Source organism: Myzus persicae, unplaced genomic scaffold (genome assembly GCF_001856785.1).
Source record: "Myzus persicae strain clone G006 unplaced genomic scaffold, MPER_G0061.0, whole genome shotgun sequence".
NCBI classification, from domain to species: Eukaryota; Metazoa; Arthropoda; class Insecta; order Hemiptera; family Aphididae; genus Myzus; species Myzus persicae.
In genome coordinates this window covers 8,281-16,560 of record NW_019104325.1, presented here as the reverse complement: position 1 = coordinate 16,560, position 8,280 = coordinate 8,281, and positions in this window count along the sequence as shown.

Here is an 8,280-nt window from a genome sequence, read left to right as displayed (position 1 = left end):
TTTGTAAGACCGTAATGGATATGTTAAATTATGTATAACAGTAGGCCATTGCGGTAGTACTTAGGACTTGAAGTAATGACGAGACTCACTCGTAACACTACTATACAGCACAGCGACATCCTCTGTTATTTTTAGATTCTGAGAGGAGATATGAATGTATTGATTTGAAATGAGTTGACAATGATGTGTGTCTTTTATTTTTTGTATGTCCACGATAAGTAGTCGAAATATTGGTTTGATTTTCAACAAAATTTGTCAAAATTACTAAAATTTACAAATTATTTGGAGTTAGAAATTCATAAAAATGTTTCTTCTTATGTCTTAAATTTTAAAATTGAATACAAGATTCCTCATAAATTTATCTACCTTTACAAAATAAAAGTCGACCGAAAAGTCAAATTAGATTTTTTAAAGTTTAAAGTTCGAATTTTTACGACATTGGATAACCGCTGAATTTTTCATGCAACGACTTTTTTATTTTATTGCAATTCTAAAACGAATAACCGTATAGATACTTGAAATTTACACCAACTTTTTATTTTACCATTTTTTTCACTTGATACAATTTTCAAAAAATGTTTAAGGGGTTGAGATGTTTACAGAAATTTTCAATTTTTAATTTTTTTTAGTTTTGTGCTCCTATACATGACAATAAATTAAATTCGTTGTAAAGATACAAATTTAAAAAATGTTTAACTGTTATATTTAAGGGTTTAAAAGGTAAAATAAGATTCCACGCGAGTAGATCATATCACTGTAATCAAAAAATCTTAGAAATATAGTCACAGTTTTTTTTAGACATTTTAAGTTCAGATTCAGACAAAATTAGATATTTAAACAAAGATTAATGATTTTAGTTGTTCTGTTGTAATTTGAAAATATTATTACTAGGTACTTGAACCTTTTAAGATACACACAATGACATTTTAAAATACAATTATTTAGTCAAAAATTAATTTAACCTACTGTAGTACGAATGACTAACAGCAAAATAAATTACTTTAATTATAGTTAATAATATCATAAAATATACTCGGTAGTATTATAGTCTGACATACCGTCTTCGCTCAGAATCATTTTTTTTAAACAATGGTTTTATATCATTGAGTTCAAATTTAACACATCCATTATAGTGACTTTTATGGATAAACAATGTCCAACAGAGCGACTACCCCTTTTTTTTTTTTATTACTAAATATTTGAAGTTTTGATAAGTATTGTCGTATTGACCTCAATGGTCACAAATATTACTGCTCATTAGTTCACCTAAACTTTAAATGTTGTTAATTCAGTTACTATTTATTATAATATCTGATATTTATACATCAAGGTTATTTTTTTGCTTCTGAGTATCCAATATACCTCAAATGTAAACAATTCAAGACCCCAAAAAAAAATGATTATAACAAAATATAAAGGTAGCAAAAAACAATCAAAACAATATAAAATTAGCATAGCCGTATAAATAGATCCCCTATATTCTTGCACACTCATTGTAAAATTTATAATTACAAAAGAAAGCCCCGAGGTCTAATTATAAGCGCTGTGTTAAATACAGTGTTAATACGAGTGCTTATTGTATTGCATTAGAGTTACCTAAACATTACGCTCAATATGTATATGTGCCTTGTACCTATAGGACCTATGGTGTAGGTTATAGGTTATAATATATAATATTAGTTATAACACACACGATCGGTTGAACATGACTGAGACGTCCAATAATTGAACTTCGCTTTTGACAGTATATTACATAGCATTAACCTTGTATTAGCATATAATAAGTACTTTATATAAAATATATTGTTAAGTATATTTGACTGCAACCGGCAATGATGTGGGCGTGATGCACGTGCGTCCCTCGCCGATTATCAGGTGGCAGTGTGAAATTTTTGATCCGTCAAATATAACTATACTTAAATTGAATACAAAATGATTAGGTACCTATGACCCACGTGTACATTCGAAAAACAAAATAGCACTAACCGGTCAAGAGAGTGTTAATATAAATAAAAATCACCAATTTAAAAATGAAAAAAAAAACAAGAAAAGTCGTTCTGTTCTATAGCCAACACCCATGTACTATATAGAACGGTTGTTAGTGGTATAAAACATGAAAAGGTATATTATTGTATACTAAATAATACATATACATAATGGCAAAAAGTTACAAGTCCCTAAGAGGATTTTTTTTTTTAAATTACAACACAGTTACAATCTATGTTACAATCGTCAAATTGTTACTCAAAATGTCTATAAATAAAACATTGTGCATATTATGTATTTTTGAAATTTTTTAATGACGCTAAAAAACATATGCCTTATTACCTATGTGTTACAATTTAAACATTTCTACCCAGCATAAAAAAATTTATCAACACTCCTAAAAGAACATTTAAAAATATTATTGACTAATTCAATTATTGGACTCATATATACTCTGGTTCCAAAGTGAGTCCAATAAGCGGTGACAAGTGTACCTACGACATTTATTTTCGAATTGCAGTAAAATAATAAAACCGATTTTTCAATAAATTGTTGTATGTAGCTTTCGTAAACATATCCGTTTTTCCGTAATTTGGTTTTAGTTATTCCTAATTTGTTTTTTAAATTAGGTACCTATTGGCTCCAAATTACCAACTAAATTAAATTTGATACTATAAGCCATCTTCAAAGTTGAAGTGGATGCATTCAAAAGTTTCTGAAGACACAAAATAAAAAAAATTAACACATCGTTATAATGCCAATATCATTTATTCCTCCATCCAGAATCCAAATTCAATAAGGTACCTACGTAACATACTTACATCGAAAAAATTTATTTTGATACCGAATGATTAATGCTCACAATTATACATAGTAAATTATATAATATACTATTCTGATAAATGTATAACCTATCTACTGAAAATTACTAGCCGGTCAACAATACTATTCATTATATGATATTTTATAGTCGACCGGAAAGAGCACTGATTGTATGTTATTTTTTAGCAATTACTTTTGATGGCAAGTATAATATTGTGTACCTACTTACAAGATGTAACCGGTCATTTTGGCGAAAGGAATTTCGGTGAAAGGACGCACTTAACAGAGTGGATTTTATTTTTTGGCGAGAAGATAGTTTTATATATTGCGAGTATGACTTATGACTTGTCCAACATATTATTGTTTATATTTAATTGAATCGTACAATACCAATCCTTAATATTTAATTTCATTTATAATAATACGTCAAATAAATAACTTCTTATTTACATCCTACACCGACATACTTGTTTGGTTAAGAAACACGACGTACGATATGGTGGCGAAGGAACTCCCAATAAGCATTTAAGTAATGGAGTTTTTAACAAGTGGTCGTTTAAACTTTTAAAATTTGTACGTACTACGAAAGTTTTACGATTACATTTACAAGTGGTCCCATACTCCCATATGGCCACATATGTTTATAATATGTTAGTACCATTGTCACTATTGTTTGTTACGGTCGCAATTACTTAACTATGATTTTTTTTTTTTTTAATTGTATTGTGCTAACTTGCGACGATAATATTATTTTCAATCAAATTTTTATTTTATAGTAGGTACTTATTTTATGTGTCGGAGAAATCTTATTTGATTCGTGACCTAAAGTTTTTATTATTTGACAAGACAGTGAATTTCACAAGGCTTCTTGCAACTTGCACTAGATAGGTAGCTAGTAGGAAGTATATGAATTATTAAAATTTACCATTTTATAGAATCTGTTCACACAATGTACAACATACGTGTGAATTACAGCATGTTCGTCATGTGGCGTTGGTTCGGATGTATTGGGTTCCTACACGCCAATTACATTAGCACTACACTCTCTTAAATACAACTTGTGTACGTTTCATATAAATTTATTCGTCTTTACAAACAATTTGTTTTTGATCGTAATGCTATTATCGAACACACATTCACCAATACACCGTGAACTCGAAATGTATGACAAGCATAGAAATTTTAAGTTATTTTTTTTGTATTTCAAATACCTAGTCTATTATACAATTTGTAATTTTATTTTATTTACAATAAGTATAAGTGATGTAGTGACTTAAGTAAACTTGTGGTATTGAGGGAAGAATCCATCCATTGATGGAACTTCCGGGTATTAGTTATTTTAACTGCAGGAAGTGTCAATGTCATACACATTTGAAAGCCATTTTTTTAAAAATTAAATAAATTATAAGGAATCACGACATTAATATTAAAATTATAATTATTGGAATTTTGAAGTATTGCAATTCAAATGTTTTTGTTTATAAATAAAAAAACATACCCATACAAAGGTACATTTTAAAGTTATTGACCAGTTTTAATTTAAAAATAAATAGTATGGGTGCTAATTGTATGAAAAATTCAGTTTTTAATCTTACTACAGTACTTACTATGTGTACACTAATATTATAAGCTTGTTAAGAATTAAGAGTGAAGAGTAGAAAGGTGAGCAACTGAGTACTTTGCCAGTACTGGTGTCTACAGGAGTCACTGTAAAGGATGCGTTAAATTTGAATTCAATGAGACAAAATCATTGTAAGTATATGAAAATGATTCTGAGCGAAGATGGTCAGATATATATAATATATAAGCCTATATTACAAATTATATTTTATGATATTTTTACTATTAAAGCAATTTGTTTTACTATCAATAATACAGAAGGTTAAATTAATTTTTGCCAAAAACATTGCATTTATACTGTCTCAGAAGTTGATGACAAAACAAAAAACCTACATTATTATAAAATCAATACATCCATCGTTCAGCTCAGAATTTAAAATATTCGGTTCGACTATTTTTAAGGTTTGATGCAAAATTTTTGATTTTTTTTGCCTCAATTTTTTATCAATAATTTTTTAAATAAATCCAAAATGTCAAATACTTTTAATAGTTTAAAACTGGGTCTAAATATTTTGAAAATTGGATTGAGTAAAGAAAATTATATTAAAGTAGCAGTGGTATATTTCAAGTTCCCAGTTAATATTCTTCAAATTACAACAAAAAAACAAAAATGTATTCAATAGTAAATCGTTACTTTGAGTGAGACTTTTCAATTTCTTCAGATTTTAAACTGTGCTCAATGCTCACAGTGGAAATTTATAGAAAAGAAAAAAAAAATCGAGTTTCTCGAATGTCTATAAATAGCTCAATAAGTGTCAAAATATTTTTGAAATTAAACAATGTATATAGAATATGATGTTCTAAATAATTGTTGAAAATTCCCTTTATTTCTATATTTTGTCTCATTATAAAGAAAAGTGATTTTAATTGACCGCTCGAACTTCAAAATACCAACTAGATTCGCTTTTTCCTATTAGAAAGTTGAAGTTTTTATGCATAATATTACAATAATTAAGAATTGATATTAATATCCTATATGTAATTTACAAATAATATTAATGTTGTATGGCTTATACATAGTTTCGAGATTCGTGGTATTGGAAAATTATGAGAAAAAAGAAACAAAGTCTAAAACTCCCGAACTCTACACCCAATACTACCAATATGTTGCAGTTAGCTTGGATTTAATTGACATATTCTGTGTCTTGTCCTGCTTCACTTCAGGAGTTATTTTAATAAGACGGTCGTGGTGCCGTTTGTATTCGTCTAAGATTGAAAGTGCTGTCATTTCGATACACGTAGGGAGAGACCCTCTGTGTAATAATTTAAACATACAAACCGCTGCCGTTTACAGTCGGTCACCTAGGTTTAACCTGCAGATTCTGGCTGAAAAACACGTTTTAACGAAAACGTGGTCTAACGTTATATTATTATTTGTATTATCAGTTGCATCGTAATAGGTAACTGCGTATAGTAAAATAGTTGCTAACTAGCTGAGCGCGGACGATAAAATATAATAGATACCTACATATTATATGCACACACACACACACACACACTACCTCGGTAATCCGGTGGTGTAAATTGGCAAATTGAAAGTGAACGAACAAATAACCCGGAGTACTTGTTATACTCGATCCGAGTGAAATTACCTAGGCGATAAATGTATTACATTATAAAAATAAACGTTGTGTAATAAAATAATTATATGTACATATAATAGTATAATATATAGACACACTCGTCCGAGATTAATAATTAACGTTCACAGCTGTTATTATAATATGTCGTTGAACGGCGAATAATGCGTTTTAATGTCTTCATTGTTCCGCGAACATAATATAATTACCATACGATTGTTGACAAGCTCTATAGGATGATATTATATTCCAGCGCAGGGCCGACCGGTAGTTCAATCAGACTATCGAAACGAGATGTTAAAAACACTTTAAAATCGATAAACAATTACTAATAGAACAGAACTATATATAGGTGGTACATGACGAGGCATCAACACTTTTGGGACATAAATTGTTCAGAGACATTTATTTTGCTTGTAAGTTATAGGCATTGTGTTTCGGAGTTGATTATCCAAGATGTGATTTAACGATGCGAAATTATTATACTCATCGCTTGGACCGATTAAACCTATCTTTAAACGCTTACCAAATGCACGCAAAGAGATTAATAAAACAAATTTATTGGTTAGTAATACGAACGAAAATTTTGAAAACATTTTCTCACCAATATGTCGAGAAATTGTTTAATTTTGCTTTCAAAAAAATACTATAGACCATCCTACAGACGATTACGAAAACCGTACGAAAATTAATTCAACTAATTATAATAATAACTAGGAAAATAAAAACTTTAAATAATTGGAGTATAATATTATGTACCATATAACTCCTACTGGTGGAATAAAAATCCTCTCAAAATTTTCAAAAATTTTCACTGAATGTTTTTATTAGCATTTTCTATACATCATACAATTTTCAAAATATTTTGACTTGTTTTGAGTTGTTTATGAAAGTTTTCAGTTTTCCATTTTTTTAGTTTTTTTTCTATAAATGTTATTTCAATTTTATTCGTTGAGTCAAAGAGGATGAAAATACAAGGTTCCTAAAATATTGTTACAATAATGGCAGTTGAAAAATATCAAAAATGAGTAGAAAAGATTTTGTTTCGTAATCGTTTAAAGTTCAAATTTGGACAAAATTATCCACATATTATATATAAACATGAATAATAATTTAAGATATTTTGTTTTATTTTTATATAATCTACGATTTATTCTATGTTCGTTTATTATTTATAATATTTAAATGAGGTAATTATTGACTATTGTAACAATACTATTGATTATTAATTCAAATTCTTTTTGTGCCCTTCCACCATAGAACATTTCTAAAAACACAATATAATTCATAACAGAATTCCTAAGACAAATATGTACGTTTATTTTTGTTTTGCTTTAATATTATATTAGCTATCATATTTTGATAAATATTATTAGATGCTATTTCGATGGCTACAAATAATAGATATTTTGCACCTAACACTGTGATTATTATTGATATTTTTTTTTCTTTAACAAGTACTTAAATAGTGTACCGTGTGTAGTATTATAACAATTAGAGTGAAAACTTGAGATTTGAGTGTCCCGGTCATCACATTTTTCAGCGTGACAATGAATTTAAATTTTAAATCCAATAAAAATAATAACGTATTATCGATGCGATCGTCGGCTCAGTGCGTTAAACTTGCGTTGTTATTGAACTCAAATGCCCGCCCGGGCGACTCATCGACACCACCTGAAATGTGTATAGTAAATCGGTTTTTCCATTGTAATAAAATAAATTATAAATACAATTTCGCACAATGGTATATATTATTATACTATACTTAATATAGGTAGGTATGTGAGTAAGAGTTACACAATTGTGTTAATTTTTTCTATTATTTTTTTTTTGTTGATAAACATTTCCGAGTACAATACGACATGAGTGCACAACGTGATTATGTATGTATATACGACTATATATATATATATATGTGAGTGTGTGGGTATGTGCGTGTCCGTGTACGTGTATATATGTGTATAATATATATTATATTACAACCATAAAATCATTCTTTTTTATTACTGCAACGGATGTGTTTTTTTCCGTGTGAAATAATATACTGGAGCAGATTTATGCGCTCCTACAGTGCAGTTGCATAATATTTAAGTTGTTATTTTTATATAGGTAGGTACGTATAAGATTTTAAAACAACTACATTTTACATAATTTGAGAGTTTTTTTGTAAAAAAAACTACAAACTACCATTAAATAGAAGTTACATTTACACTACTATTCCTTATTTGTATTATTTAATTTGATAATACCACGAGATAAAAAAAATGTACAA